The 17,071-nt window shown below is 32.2% G+C and overlaps 1 protein-coding gene across 2 annotated transcripts in view; it reads left to right on the top strand.

Moving 5' to 3' along the window:
- The first annotated feature begins 669 nt into the window (after positions 1-669).
- LOC143046023 (G protein-activated inward rectifier potassium channel 3-like) overlaps positions 670-17,071 on the top strand; it is an 87,300-nt gene continuing 70,898 nt past the window's right edge. Inside the window, exons 1-3 of one of the 2 annotated variants that reach the window (XM_076218966.1) lie at positions 670-841; positions 10,041-10,092; positions 12,391-12,477. The gene's annotated coding sequence lies outside the window, so the exon portion shown is untranslated. The remainder of the gene's footprint in view (positions 842-10,040; positions 10,093-12,390; positions 12,478-17,071) is intronic. The other variant, XM_076218967.1, reaches the window with a different exon arrangement.

Below are 17,071 nucleotides of genomic sequence, written 5' to 3' on the forward strand. Positions count from 1 at the left end.
AATATTCTATCCGTTGCAGGACCGTGTGTTTTTTTTTAATTATTAATTTATTATGACTCAGTGGCTCTGGGATCCGGCCAAAGATGAGGTTGGTCTAAAAGTTGACAGACTGAAAAGATTTTTCCTGATAATTAAGTAAATTGGTGCAATTAGATTAATGTAAAATTACCCGTAATGGATCTTATCTTGCAGCTACCTAATATTTACAATAATATTAAAAGAAACCCGAACTATTCACTCTTATTCATATAAAAAAAAAAGATGTGGTATGATTGCCAATGAGACAACTCTCCACAAGAGACCAACATGACACAGAAATTAACAACTATAGGTCACCGTACGGCCTTCAACAATGAGCAAAGCCCCTACCGCATAGTCAGCTATTAAAGGCCCCGAAATGACAATGTAAAACAATTCAAACGAGAAAACTAACGGCCTTATTTATTTAGAAAAATTGAATATTACCTAATTTCTTTTTAGTGTTACTGTAATTTAATCAAATAGTATGGTATGGCAATTGGTATGAATGCAAGAAATGAGTATTTGGTGAGAGATTTTTCAAATATACTCACTAGTCAAAGATTAAAAGACTAAATTTATGTCCGTTCTTGCCTGCAAACCTTTAATTGAATTAGTGGGTCTAGGTAGAATCTTAAGCTGGTACCCTCAATAACAGGGATCCAGATAAAACCGCGCCAATCTTGAAAAGAACAAACTGTTACTGTTTTACACAGACAGTCACAACTTTCTTACACAGACAGTCACAGACACTGGGATCATGTTGTTGTTAAACAGAAGTGTGGGTCCAATCTGAAATTTCTAGTGTTTAAATACCAAAAGGGTAAGCATAACACAAGATGTAATACAAGGATTTTAGTTTCCATTCCGAGTTCCATTCAGTCAGAGAAATTAAGTCCCAAGACCAAGTTGATGATCCCTTTAAAGAGAATTTTGTCGAGCCTGCAACTTTACTGTAACTTTAGTAAAGTTGCAATAAGCTCGACAAAGGGATAGCAGGGGCGGATTCAGGATTTTCGGTTAGGGGGGGCGCAAACTTAAATTTCCGCCGAGCGGAGCTAGGCGAATTTTTTTTGGAGGTATTATTATCGAAATTATTGAAATATTCTTCTAGAGAGGGTGCAATGTAGATATCTTGCCAAGCGTGTCGAGAAATAAATATTTTGTGGTAAAATTAGCAAGAAATTTAAGGTTCATCATAACAAACGGACAAATATGGCTTTATTTACATTCCAAAAATTACTCTGAGTACAGACTTACCTGTAAAGTTTGAAAAGTTTTAATGCCTAGCATCCACTAGATATAATAAAGTTAAATGCATTTTGTGTTTCAGAAAGATAAAATCTCTTTTGGATTTTGATGGGCATTTTTTTTCCTTCATGCAAAAGGTGTGAAAATTGACTAAGTTGTGGTACAACTATGAGATACTCCCTCAGGTAAAAAACCGGTTTGTATTGTTTTCACTGTCCTTAATTGACATGGACACCAGGTATCTTCACAACTATAGGTGAGTTAAAGAGTTTATCTGAGTCAGTGAGTGGACAGTATCAAAGTAATTCAGGTGTTTGTTTATTTTTGCACCTTCAGCAGAAAGGAAAAAAAATGCCCATCAAAAACCAAGAAAGATTTTATCTTTCTTAAACACAAAATGCATTTAACTTTTATATATCTAGTGGATGCTAGGCATTAAAACTTTCCAAACAGCACAGGTAAGTCTGTACACAGAGTAGTTTTTGAGGTGAAAATACGGCCATATTTGGCCATTTGTTATGATGAACCTTAAGTTTGAAGCTAAACCCGCATAAATCCACCCCTGACAATTTGACAAGTTGTAATCTATAATTAACAAGAAATCTGCGAGCTTCTATTCATTGACTCAATATTAGCGCACCGACCAATATAAGATTTTGAAAACAAGAATTTCTACTTTTGCCAGCGATTTTTAATTGTCTTTTCTTAGTTTTTCTATTCTTCTACTTCCGGAGGTCATGTCAAACTTTTTATATACATTTCTACCGGAAACCAGTAAAATCAGAATGAGGTCCTTGCGAAGATATGTTTATTTTCGTGGGATCCTATGTAATACGGTAGTACGGGTTGGGGGCCTTCACCGTTTATGCATGCTTCGGCAAACTTTACAGGTTGAAAGTGAGAAACATATATTGATATCATACAGAGATGTTAAACAATGATACAAATTAATAAACGAACCTTTCGCCTGAACCAGTATTCCTATCTTTCATTAAGAAAGAATTTAAACAGGACTGTTTTCTTGGCCGTGCCATAATGAAATAACCAACCCAACCGCAGGTAGGACACTTTCGCCTACTTCGTGGGAAAGTGAGGTAGGGTTGTTTTTGAACTTATCAAAGCAATTGTTTATAAAATCCGCAACTACCATGTCACATTGTTTTACTTGAACTGCTAAAAGCCTATGATATTTTTTCACCAAAAGCATTACCGTGATGAAGTATAATATATTTATAGAACTTATAAATAAACCGTAGGTCAGTTTATTAGTAATCACGTTGATTCTGTTAAACTTACTGTTTTATATACTTCTTTGAATGTTAAAACAGATGCAATGCGACGAGATTAATATTCGTTGTCTGTTCAGATACTTTATTGAGCTGAGGACAACCCATGCTTTGCAAATTTTAGGAGGGGCGCACGCCCGCCACGCCCCCGCCTAAATCCGCCCTTGGATAGTGATTTGGCGGTGTTGATGGCGGCGTTAGCTAACTTCTTAAAAAGCTTTATACATAAAATTTAGAAAGTGGAAGATATGGATGCTTCATACTTTGTATATAGCTGTCTCATGTTACGAAGTTTACGTCAGTCACATGTCCAATGTCCTTGGCCTCATTTTCATGGTTCAGTGACTACCTGAAAAAAAGTTAAGATTTTTCGTAATGTTTAATTCTCTCTTATTACATGTATAAGTAATAGGATAACTATATTTGGTATGTGCGTACCTTGCAAGGTCTTCATGCCTGTCCAACAGTTTTCACTTGACCTCATTTCATGAATCAGGGAACAAGGTTAAGTTTTGTTGGTCAAGTCCATATCTCAGATACTATAAGCAATAGGTCTTGTATATTTGGTGTATGGAAGGACTGTAAGGTGTACATGTCCAACTGGCAGGTGTCATCTGACCATGACCTCATTTTCATGGTTCAGTGGTTATAGTTAAGTTTTTGTGTTTTGGTTTGTTTTTCTCATACTGTATGCAATAGGTCTACTATATTTGATGTATGGAATGATTGTAAGGTGTACATGTCAAGCTGGCAGGTGTCATCTGACCTTGACCTCATTTTCATGGTTCAGTGGTCAAAGTTAAGTTTTTTAGTCTTAGTCTTTTTTTCTAATACTATATGCAAAAGGTCAACTATATTTGATGTATGGAAATATTTTATGATCTATGTCAGCCCCGCAGGCTTTATTTGACCTTTACCTCCTTTATTAGGGTTCATTGCTCAGTATTAACTTTTTGTGTTTTGGTCTGTTTTTTTAAACTACAAGAAAAGGGTCAACTATATTTGTTGTATAGAAGAATTGTTAGCTGTGCATGTCTGTCTGGCATCATTCATCTTACCTTGACCTCATTTTCATATGGTTCATTGCTCAATGTTTAGGTTTTGTCGATCCTGAAACTTTTGTTGCAGAAAGCTCGACATAGGGATAGTGATTCGGCGGTGTTGATGGCGGCGTTAGCTCACTTCTTAAAAGCCTTATATTTTAGAAGGTGGAAGACCTGAATGCTTCATACTTTATATATAGATGCTTCATGTTACGAAGTTTCCGTCAGTCACATGTTCAATGTCCTTGACCTCATTTTCATGGTTCAGTGACCACTTGAAAAAAAAGTTCAAATTTTTTGTAATGTTGAATTCTCTCTTATTATAAGTAATAGGATAACTATATTTGATATGTGTGTACCTTGCAAGGTCCTCGTGTCTGTCAGACAGTTTTCACTTGACCTCGACCTCATTTCATGGATCAGTAAACAAGGTTAAGTTTTGGTGGTCAAGTCCATATCTCAGATACTATAAGCAATAGGGCTAGTATATTCGGTGTATGGAAGGACTGTAAGGTGTACATGTCCAACTGGCAGGTGTCATCTGACCTTGACCTCATTTTCATGGTTCAGTGGTTATAGTTAAATTTTTGTGTTTTGGTCTGTTTTTCTCATACCATATGCAATAGGTCTACTATATTTGTTGTATGGAATGATTGTTAAGTGTACATGTCTAGCGGGCAGATGTCATGTGACCTTGACCTCATTTTCATGGTTCAGTGGTCAAAGTTTTTGAGTTTTGGTCTTTTTATCTAATGCTATATGCCATAGGTCAACTATATTTGGTGTATGGAAATATTTTATGATCTTTATGTCAGTCGAGCAGGTTTTATTTAACCGTGACCTCATTTTCACGGTTCATTGCACAGTGTTAAGTTTTTGTGTTTTGGTCTATTTTTCTTAAACTATAAGTAATGTGTCAACTATATATGTTGTATAGAAGCATTGTTAGCTGTACCTGTCTGCCTGGCATGGTTCATCTGACCTGGACCTCTTTTTCAAGGTTCATTGGTCTTTGTTTAGTTATCTTGGTTAATGTTAAGTTTATGTGACAGTTGTAATAAAGCTTAGCTTTATACTTAGGACTATCAACATAATATCAATGATTAGTATAGAAGGCGAGACATTTCAGGGTGTGCACTCTTGTCTTGATTAATGTTAAGTTTATGTGACAGTTGTAATCATGGTAATAAAACTTTATATTTAGGACTATCAACATAATATCAATGATTAGTAAATAAGGCGAGACATTTCTGCGTGTGCACTCTTGTTGTATTAACATTTTAAACACACAGAGTTTAATCATTTTTGACATGTTTTTCCATGATATGGCTTGAGCTATGCTACCTTTTATATTTGTTTACAAAAGTCTTGAATAACCTTAACAATTCAAAAGTACTTGGGTGATGAGTCTCTGAAGTCAAGTTCACCTAGCATGCCTAGTACGCCCAAGAATGATGTATTATGTTTTCAAAATTGTTGAGTTGTAAATGTCCTGTATATTGTTAGTACGAGATTACTCTGATGTCCAATGGCTGTATTGCCAGACGGGCCCCAGCTTGTTTGGCAAAACAGCTGTTAGACGTCAGAGTAATCTCTAGTCCTATAATATAAGACTCTGCAGATTCATATCATTTACATTCAACGTTTTTTTATATCGGATATTTTTTTTTTACTATCAATGTTGAATCTCGGTTCAACATTGATAGTAAAAAAAAAATTTCCGATAAAAAACGTTGAATGTAAATGATATGAACCTGCAGAGTCTTATATTATAGGACTAAGTAATCTCGGACTAGTATATTGTACTTGTACGCTTGGACTTGGATTAGACTATGTCATATTTATTATATGTGCTTTATCCATTAAGATTTCATTCTTTACACACATGCTTCAAAGGTCATCCAGTTTCTCCAAGATGGTCACAATGCGTAGCTAACTTGCAATTTTATAGCAATAGATATTCAGAAGACATGTAATTCCATGGAAAAAGCTTGATTGACCTGCTTAATGAGACCGTTAGTTTTCTCGTTTGAATTGTTTTACATTATCTTATCGGGGCCTTTTATGGCTCACTATGCGGTATGGGCTTTGCTCATTGTTGTCAGAAGGCCGTACGGTGACCTATATCTATAGTTGTTAATGTCTGTGTCATTTTGGTCTTTTGTGGATAGTTGTCTCATTGGCAATCATGCCAAATCTTCTTTGTTATATTATCTGAGTGTTAAAGGCCATGATTATCATTTTATGATTTAAAAGTTTTTCAGATTGAAAAAGTTCAGGATTTTGGGACCATTGTGTTGGCATGCTCATTCAAAACCTTCGGACCACCACTTTTCAAGAACTCTGGCCTGTAGATTTTCTATAAATTCCATATATTTAGAAATGAAACAATGAAAGGGTTCATAATCCTTAAAAATAAAAGGTCTTTTTAACCCTTATATAGGCCTATGTATTAGGAAATGTTCAAAGTTGAAGGAAAAGTCATTCATAGCACCAAACTTAGAAGGAAATGGAGCATAGTCAGTCAGGGGTACTACTTAAACAAGTTCATTTTCTTTACTTGAACAAGTGAAAAAAAAATATACACATACATGTATAAGTAAATAGATAATGTTTGAATAATCTCCCCTTAATTTTCTCAAAAATTTACTTGTATAAGTAAATTTTTCTTACATTCCCACAAAAATCCTCAAGTTTTGAGATGTAAAATCATGTCTTTAATGATTTTTGCCAGGTTTGCTCAAATTTTTCATTAAAGTTCAATGTTTCATCTCATTAATTCATCAAAGAAACTAATTGAGCAAAGATTTTGTATATTTGGGCAAGGCCTTCAAAAATTACTCCTTTGGGGCTTGTGAATAAGCAGTGTTATGAAGATAACAGACAAATGGGATTTTCATTGTCCATAAAATTACACTTTAATGATTAGTAAAGACATCTGCAAAGGGTACACAAATTAAAATTCTATTAGAGCAAAGAAATCTTAAAAATTCAAGAAAAGAAGAAAGGATGACTTTTTAGCTCACCTGGCCCGAAGGGCTAAGTCAGCTTATGCCATCACTTGGCGTTCGTCTTGTCATCGTCTGTCGTCGTCTGACATCGTGAACTATTTCAAGAATCTTCTCCTCTGAAACTACTAGGCCAAATACTTCCAAAACTTAAACTGAATGTTCTTTAGGGTATCTAGTTTATAACTTGTATCTGAAGTTTTGATCTATCAACAAACATGGTCGCCATTGCTAAAAATAGAACATAGGGGTCAAATGCAGTTTTTGGCTTACATCTCAAAAACGAAAGCATTTAGAGCAAATCTGACATGGGGTAAAAATGTTCATTAGGTCAAGGTCTATCAGCCCTGAAATTTCCAGATGAATCAAACAACCCATTGTTGGGTTGCTGCCACTTAATTGGTAATTTTAAGGAAATTTTGCAGTTTTTGGTCATTATCTTGATTATTATTATAGATAAAGATAAACTGTAAACAGCAAAAATGATCAGCAAAGTAAGATCTACAAATAAGTTATTATGACCAAAATTGTCAATTGACCCCTTAAGGGGTTATTGTCCTTTAATGACAATTTTTCACAATTTGTTCATCATATTTGCTAACTTTTAAAAAATCTTCTCCTCTAAAACTACTCAACCAAATTCAACCAAACTTCATTTGAATGATCAGTAGGGTGTATAAAATAAAGTTTGTGTTTTATTTTCTATTTCGTCAAAAAACATGGCCGTCATGGCTAAAAATAGAACACAGGGTAAAATGCAGTTTTTGGCTTATATCTCAAAAACTCCAGCATTTAGAGCAAATAAGACAAGAAGTTAAAGTATTTATTAGGTCAAGGTCTACCTGTCCTGAAATTTTCAGCCGAATTGGGTAACTTGTTTTTCAGGTATAATGCCCCTGAATTGATGACTTTAAAGAAATTTTGCAGTGTTTGGTTATTATCTTGAATATTATTATAGATACAGATAAACTGTTAATAGCAAAAATGTTAAGCAAAGTAAGATCTACAAATAAGTCAATTTGACCAAAATTGTCAATTGACCCCTTAAGGAGTTATTGCCCTTTAAAGACTTTTTTCACAATTTGTTCATCATGTTGACTTACTTTAAAAAATCTTCTCCTTTGAAACTGCTGTATCAATCTGATTTAAATCTTAGTTTGTTATTTGTTTCTATAATTTTTCATGAGTATATATTGTTGTTTAAAACTCTTTTTATAACTGCTTATGTACTAAGCATTTTCAACACTCATCTGTTTGTATTGTGAATCATCAGATTGACCTAGACTGTATCTTAATCAAGTGTAGGGCGAACTCATGCCCATTTCTTTCCAGAGGTTCCTAAGAGGCTTTAAAAGGTATTTCCAGGATAGTACATGGCCTTTGTTACGCTGTTTAATTTACAACAAACATTAATTTATTTAATTTAGTTAATAAGGCATTGTTTACCAGGTGAGCGATTCAGGCTCTTGAGATCCTCTTGTTTACCTATACAAGTAAAAAAATTCTGAATGTCTAAGGGACATAACTAAGCCAATTTTTTTTACCTATACAAGTAAATAAAATTAATTCACTTGTATAAGTATCCTACAAATTTACTTATATGTGTACTTGTTCAAGTAAATAAAATTAACTTGTTTAAGTAGTACCCCTGACTGATAGTAAACATTTTAAAAAACTTTAACAAATGTGTATTTCGTATAACAATTGATAACATCTGCTTTAAATATTATATTTAATGGTTAAATATTATATTTAATTGTATTAAAATATGATGTACACAAAATTGATGAATTAATAATGTATTCCAGCTGTAACAGTACTTTTAGATTTACATAAAATTTCATTCATTGGACGTAATTAAATAACATTTGTATCTGTAAACCCCAAAAAATTATTTTTGCAAAATCTAGTTATATTACAGCTCTAGTAAATAAATTCCACAAAACATATTTGAATAGTCTCCCTTTGTCTGTATTGAAGTTTAATTTTAGATCAATATCTGATAATGATTAATTTGAGACAGTATTGTCTGTTCTATTATTTAATTGCTTCCAGTAATCTGATATGGATGTGATACCTTTGATGGTTATTTTGTCATATTTATAAGTTTTATATTACTAAAACAAGACAAGTTAATGCTAAAATCAATTTCATACCCTCATTATCATTTTTAACAAATTTCTTCTAAAATTGCATTTGCAATATATTTTTGTTTACAGTTTCCTTGATGAAAACAGAACCTTATATAGTGGTATTATCAAAGTAGAAATAAATCATGTTACTAAAAAGTGTCATTTTCATGCGAACCAAACATTACAGAAGTGCTTTGGTACTTTGTCCTGGCAGGGAATCAGTTACATTGTATAAGGGAGATTCTATCTGATTTATAAATTACATTAGAAATGTTCCAAGGGAAGTGTAATGTCATGTATATGGAAATGATTGACACTAGTTCAGACAAAGAAACAGGTACTTCTGGTAGCAGCTATTGATACTTCTAATATTTACCATATTTTCTTGATTAAAATGTCTATTATGTTTCATCGGAATTGATGTTATTTAGTGTTGTAGAGCAGGACTGTTGGGGGTAATAATTTATCATTCATACCAGCTTGCTTAATCAGATTTTAAAGTACACTTCCATCAGTTCTGACGTGTTGCAAACATTGTATTTTTCTGTAAGTGCAACAATTAAGAATTTGTTTATTAAGAAATGAAGGATGGATGTAGGTGTACATGAGAAGACAATCATGACGTATTGAGAATTAATCATTATATCAAAGGATCAGTAAAGATTTTATTGTTTTACTCTATCTTACTGGAAGGTCTTAGCCATAATCTAAATATTTTTGCATTAGAATCAATGGTGGCCAATTGCATTGACGTACATAAGCAGTGATAAGTACCAGATTTTTTTTCTAATATTTTATCCTTTGATACATACTTTTGAAGTACATGTATATAACATATATTTCTTTTTATTATCTTTATAAAATCTACATAAAGACTACAGGTCTAAATAAACTACAAGAAAAAACCTTGGAACCATGATGTTTTGTCCTAGACTATACAAAGCAAACATAATAAAAAGTTTGTATCATAGCACGCACTTACATAATAGAAAGCCTAATATCGACTGTATTACTATGATTTCCTAATCAAATGTAACACACTGTGTTTCCCCGCCTTCTTGTTTCTGGTTATGTTTCATGTTGGGATGTATGATGCAATACTAATGTTATCAGAGCTTGAAATCTTTTTGTGTCTGGTAGTAAATAAGCACCTGTTAGGCTAATTTGTCTAATCTCGACTCCTGTGCAGCACTTTATGATATTTAGATTGTCTGTTGAGAAGACAACTGACCTTGACATTTCCATAGAAATAAAGGTTGTAAATTGTATGTAATGTGTTAAAAAAATTGTTTGGTTTTTCAGATATAATGAAAAAGATATAGAAACTGTCAACAAATGCAGAAAACAAGATTTTGTGAGTATTCATGTACCATTGATCTCTATCAAAGCCTTCAATCAACAAAGTTACTTTAACTTACTATATTCATAGTTGGTCACTTGAAATATTCATATATTAAAAAGACAAACATTAACGTTTTGTCATTCATTTTTCAACCATGTAAGAACAAATTTGGATGGAGTTTATTCTGTACATGTATACCAACTAAATTGTGAAGAAAATTTAAAACCTGGATTTTTTTTCTTCAGTTTCAATAAAGTTGATATCAGGTGGACTTGAACTTTGTAAACATGTTCATAATGATTCAAACTCGGTGAAATATACGCCATGTAAACATGTTCATAATGATTCAAACTCATTGAAATATACTCCATGTAAACATGTTCATAATGATTCAAACTCGTTGAAATAAACTCCATTTATTATATTGGTTGCCATGAATTACCTTGATTTCCCAGTTAAATAAAAACCGATAATATCACATGTGAAATAAACGTGGTTATTTCACTCTCTGACGTCATACAACAATATGCGTTGTCAAGACGTCGATAACGGCGTATCAAAACAAATTGTGAATGCGTAGAAAAAAAATATAGTCCATGAACATGTTCATAATGATTCAAAACTCGTTCATAATGATTCAAACTCATTGAAATATACTCCATGTAAACATGTTCATAATGATTCAAACTCAGTGAAATATACTCCATGTAAACACGTTCATAATGGTTCAAACTCATTGAAATATACTCCATGTAAACACGTTCATAATGATTCAAACTCATTGAAATATACTCCATGAAAACACGTTCATAATGATTCAAACTCATTGAAATATACTCCATGTTAACATGTTCATAATGATTCAAACTCATTGAAATATACTCCATGTAAACATGTTCATAATGATTCAAACTCATTGAAATATACTCCATGTAAACATGTTCATAATGATTCAAACTCATTGAAATATACTCCATGTAAACATGTTCATAATGATTCAAACTCATTGAAATATACTCCATGTAAACATGTTCATAATGATTCAAACTCATTGAAATATACTCCATGTAAACATGTTCATAATGATTCAAACTCATTGAAATATACTTCAAATGAGGTTTTGATTTAGATTCTCTGCTTTACTGATGTTAAAGTTTAGTTTAAGGCAGATTAAAGTTTTGGGTTTGGGTTGCCCCAAAATGTTTTTTTAGTAGGCCTTTTCACCAAAAACTTAAAGTTACATGCTAACATTCCAAAATTTGGTTTTAACCTAGATTTCAAGGTTCACTGAACATGTATATTTGAAAAATTGCTAGTTGGTTGGAGGGGTTGGACCTTGGAAACATTCTTGTTTTTGTTGCTTGTTCATTTGTATAAAGATCATTGTTTCACACCTTGAGGTTCATATTCACAATGACATCAATATACAGTATTATAAATCCAAATCATAGGTTGGTTAAATTGCTTCATGTACACAAAACGAGAATACTTATAAGGTAAGTATGTGTCAATTGCTTGAGGTGCAAACAATTATGGGCTGTTCTAAGATGAGCATGTGACAATTGCTTGATGAAAAATATAGTGTGAACACATTATTATTGACATTTACCCAACTTGCACACCTTTATTTTATTATGACACACTTAGAGGCAATATGTTTTTCGATCTGTGGGTCCATTTGTCCATGTCTGTCCATCTGGATTGCTTCAGGATATTAAAAGTTTTTGGTTTAAGTTTTTGGTCAAGGTAATTTTTGATGCAGTTGAAGTCCAATCAACTTAAAACTGAGTTCATGTCATGTTCCGTATGAGATGATCTTTCTAATTTTAATTCTAAATTAGAGTTTTGACCCCATTTTCATGATCCACTGAACATAGAAAATGATAGTGCCATTGGGGCATCCATGTACTATGGATGCATTTTTGTTCATTGTACATGTAATTGAAACTATTAAAACAACTTTACATCTGACTGATTATTTAAAAGTCCAGCAAATAGCTAACCTAGTGTAAACTTAGATATATGAAGATGTGGTATGAGTGCCAATGAGACAATTCTCAATCCAAGTAACAATTTATTAAAGTAAACCATTATAGGTCAAAGTACAGCCTTCAACCCAGAGCCCGGGCTCACACTGAACAGCAAGCTATATAGCCCCAAAAAATTACTTGTGTAAAACTATTCAAACAGGAAAACCAACAGTCTAATTTATATCAAAAGGAGAAACAAGAATTTGTTTTTTTTTCTTCTGGAAACAGGACTCACTTAATAATCAGATCCATATGTATTAAACAAGTCCACATTTTCCAGCAGGTAATGACAGTAGCAGATTTCTTATCTATGGTCATTAAAGCAGTTTAGATAAAGCATCAATTCCAAGTTGAATTTGGATTAAAGGTAAGATTTCTATGGTTCTATTTATTTATTGATTCACAAATGCCCCTAGTACATTTGTAGTATATAATTCTGTCACATTCACACTCAACAATATATTATTGACTTCACAATAACAGAACAATCATACTATGAAAGAAACAAAAACATACTGGGTTTAATGACATTAAGGATTAATTCTTCTAGAATAACAGGAAAAACATGACCATCAAGTCCAGTATTTAGACATGAAGTAGCTCTAAGCTAAGCGTAAACAAGTTCAATCTGCATTGATAGTTGAAAAGCAAAACTTTATCTTTAATTCATAGGGAAATATTGTATCTTCTTCAAACTCTGTCTTTTTTGGGATTAAACCTTTCAGTGAAGCTTTCAAAAATACAAAAACATAAAAAAAGTTTAATATCTCAGTTTTTCAAAAGTTAATGTATGGGTCTACTTCTGTTTCACATTTAATGTCAATATATCTAGTTTCTGATTTTGTTCATGATAAATTGTTTTTACTGATAAAAGGAAAATGAATATTCCAATTATACTATGAAAGAAACTATGATTGGATTGTTATCCTAGCTTCTATATATTCATTAATCTTTAATGAACTAGTGTTATGAAATTTGATATTTATAATTAATGAGACCTGCATTTGTTTTTGAAGTGGAATACTTATTTGTATACTCATAGTTAATGTGTCTGAAGTTGCATTTCTTTAGTAATTGCACAAAGTATATTGCTAGGAGTGTTATGGTAATGGCCAGTAAGTACCCATGACTTGTTGCTTCAAATAGTTATTTTTTGCTTGCTTGATGGTAAAGTCCATTGCCTATCTCCTATTGCCTCAGTATATGTTTCATTGATGGTAAAACTGAATAATTATACTGGGTACACAAGTTTAACCCTGTCCATCAGCATGTCCATAACATATTTCTGTCTCATTTTCTGACTAACGACAAGTGTATGGTTTGGGATACATAGCACCAAGCTACATCTGCTACACTGACCCCGCATAGTCAGCTATAAAAGACCCTGAAATGAACATGTTTACCTCTATCTAGTATGTACCTAACACATTTCTGTCTCATTTTCTGACGAACGACAAGTGTACGGTTTGGGATACATAGCACCAAGCTACATCTGCCACACTGACCCCGCATAGTCAGCTATAAAAGACCCTGAAATGAACATGTTTACCTCTGTCTAGTATGTACCTAACACATTTCTGTCTCATTTTCTTAGCAACGACATTTGTCTGGTTTTGGAATATATAGCACTGACCTTCATCTGCCACAATATGTGACACCTTTTTAGTTTCTTCAATATTCTGCTTCTTATTTGCTGAAAATTTATATCTTGAACGTTGGATAATACCGGTAAGTGGACTATAGTTCACAGAACATCTTGTTTATGAAAGTTTTTCATGTTGAAAAAAGTTTTACGCATACAAATTACAATGCAGTATACCACACAGAAGCATTAAGACTTCCATGTAGAAGATGGATTATTCCCAAATAAAAAGTTATAGAAGATGGATTATCTTTGTATGATGTTATGGATTAGTATAATTAGAACCATTGTTTTATTGCACTGCACTTGTAACTTGTTTGTTAATTTATTATATTAATACTTTAGCAAGATAGTTTAAAGTGGAATGAATGGAGAACATTATTAGGATTGTAGATACCTCTTGACATTGTGTTTGAAAAATTACAGTACTCAGGGTTCATTCAAGTCACTCGGCTAAACAGGAACAAGTTGATCAAGTATTTTTAGCGGGAAACAAGTAGATAGTTGAGGTATTTTGGTGCATAGTGGAGATTAGAATAATGTGTTACGCTTTTTCGAAAGAGAAAAAGGATTGCATGTCTTTAGCTCATCTGTCTCTAAGGGCAAACATGACATGTTCTTATCACTTTGCAATTTGAAAACTCTAAACTTTCTAAAAACTGTACTCTTAAACCACTTACTAAGCCATTGAAACAATATTTAGTCACAATCATCCTCCAGACTTCAAGTTTCAGTTTTGTGCATGAAGTTTTTGTCAGCAGAGGAGCAATAGCTCTTTGTTTGGTGCAATTTTGGAAGTACATTCTGGTATGATGCCATTACCCACAGAGTATATTTCTCCTCTGTATTAGATACCCTCTTGATTAGATTGGGGTACCCATAGGATAAAACATAAGGATAGATGTCACTATCTACCTATATTCCATGTTTCCCAATATGAATAACAATCTTGAAGACAATATGAAAGGTGTTATTGTCTTCAAGATTGTTTTTTCATATTATTTAAATAAATTTATGATTGGGAGAATCATATAAACAGACTTTAACATCAATGCGAGATATATAAATATGTGACAAAGATGAAACTGTCAGTTGATTGTTTAATGGAGTTAAATGTATTGCCTCTTATAAGGACTTTTAACCCATTTAATCCTTATTTTTAATGCCCCATTGATTTATGGGCATTATGTTTTCTGGTCTGTGTGTCTGTTCATCTGTTCATCCGTCCGTACGTCTGTCCCACTTCAGGTTCAAGTTTTTGGTCCAGGTAGTTTTTGATGAAGTTGAAGTCCACTCAACTTGAAACTTAGTAAACATGTTCCTTATAATGGGATCTTTCTAATTTTAATGCCAAATTAGAGATTTTATTCAATTTTCATGGTCCACTGAACATAAAAAATGATAGTGCAGATTGCATGGGCATCCGTGTACTTGGGACACATTCTTGTTTGTTTCAAATTCTTGATCTCTTAAACAACTAAACTGATTTTAACTTTTGTTGACACCTATAATTTTCGAGTGTGTATAGATTTCATTCTGTATCTTATACTGTTTTTACACATTGCACCAAAGTCTGAAATAAGATCATAGGGGTAAAAAATTATATGATATTCTGAAAAACTGTTGTTAATAATACAAAGAAAAAAATTTGACAAGGCAATGCTCAAAAAATCAATATTTATTAAAGTTTAACATTCAAAATTTACAGTATATTTTATTACCTGTGATATTTATAAATTTTAAGAATTTTCAGAGAGAAAAATTGTAAACATCAAAATGGACGAATAAAAAGGTCACTTCATTTGCTGTTTGAATTTTCTTTGGAGAACAAATCTTCATATCTACCTCAAGCAAGGCCCACTATTTGGTCACCTACACGTGGTATAGCAAACAATATTATACATTTGACCAAATTATACCCTCATTTTGATTCTACCGTTTTACAAGAGTTATGGGACTTGTGTCATATTCACTTGAGACATTGTGATTTATTTTTCATTTATGCAGTGATTGAGATATTTCTGTGTTCAAATTGCCTTTTCTTTACTTTTTAAGGTCTTTCCCCTACGTGAGGAAAGACCTTATTGTTTTTCTAATTTCAGTTTTAAATTAGACTATTGCTCAAAAATGGGTACAAACGATAAAAAAGAGAACAGCTTACAGTTTACGGCTGATATTTGACATATCTGTATTCAATAATGATCAAAACAAAGATGCAGATTTTTATTAAGAGGGTAATAAATATGAAAAAGAGTGGTAACTAATGGCTATGTCAGCCAGGCCAGAAAATTAAATATGATGAAAATATTCTTAATGGTAAGAAAAAAATACTGCCTGAAAATGTTTCCTTTTAAAGTTGTTAGATGACCAAGTTATGAAAGAAGATTAAAGCATTTCATATGACATGTGCTTTCAAATAAGGATCTTTTATCTTTAAAACCTACTAAATACTCAGGACCTATTGAATTTCTCTAAGAAATTTAATCTTTTAAGTAGTAAAAAGGACATTAACACAGAAACTACATCAATAAAATCATGTAAAATTGCTAGGATTATTAATAGTAAATCCTTGTTATAGCTTTATTGCTGTGGTAACCTTTGAGTTTTAACATTTTCAAATGAATGATTGGTTTTAAAGAATTTTTTGTTTGATTTGAGTCAATATATTATACAAGTTTAACATTTCAATCCTGAAAATGACCAACAAAAGTACATGTAAAATTAAATTGTTTTGAAGATTTAAGTTGTTTAATGTTTTGATAGAGTAAATGATGGGACGTCTAAGTAGTCTATATAGAAAATTTAAAATTAACACAAAAAAAAGAAGATTGTTGTGACTTGAATGACAATTTTCACTTAATTGTTTGCTTTTTTTGGCAATCATCTTGAAAGCTCTAATTGATAGAGATTTTTTTTTAGCAAAATGATAATAATAAAAAAATACACATGATGGATATTATCAATTGTGTATAGGAGTTATTGCCCTTGAAAAACTTTTGAACAGCAAACATGATCATCAAGATATTATTAAAAAGAAAGAAGAACATAAGTGTATTTTTGGATGGACCCCTTGTTGGCATCATGAAAAAGCAGATAAATTCGTCTAAAAACCTCAAATGTAGAAAAGTAAAATTTATATATGTAATATACTGTTGATTTTATTTTCATGGGTACTGGTGGATTAAGGAATATCTGTATTTGATTTTAAGGTTTACAAAAGTGCATTTGAAGCCTGTTGAAAATGTTGACTTCCTATAACATTTAAGTTTGTGGTGCATTTGCACTAATACATGAAAAGAAGTATCTTTCTATTAATAAT

Source organism: Mytilus galloprovincialis, chromosome 9, assembly GCF_965363235.1.
Source record: "Mytilus galloprovincialis chromosome 9, xbMytGall1.hap1.1, whole genome shotgun sequence".
Lineage (NCBI taxonomy): Eukaryota > Metazoa > Mollusca > Bivalvia > Mytilida > Mytilidae > Mytilus > Mytilus galloprovincialis.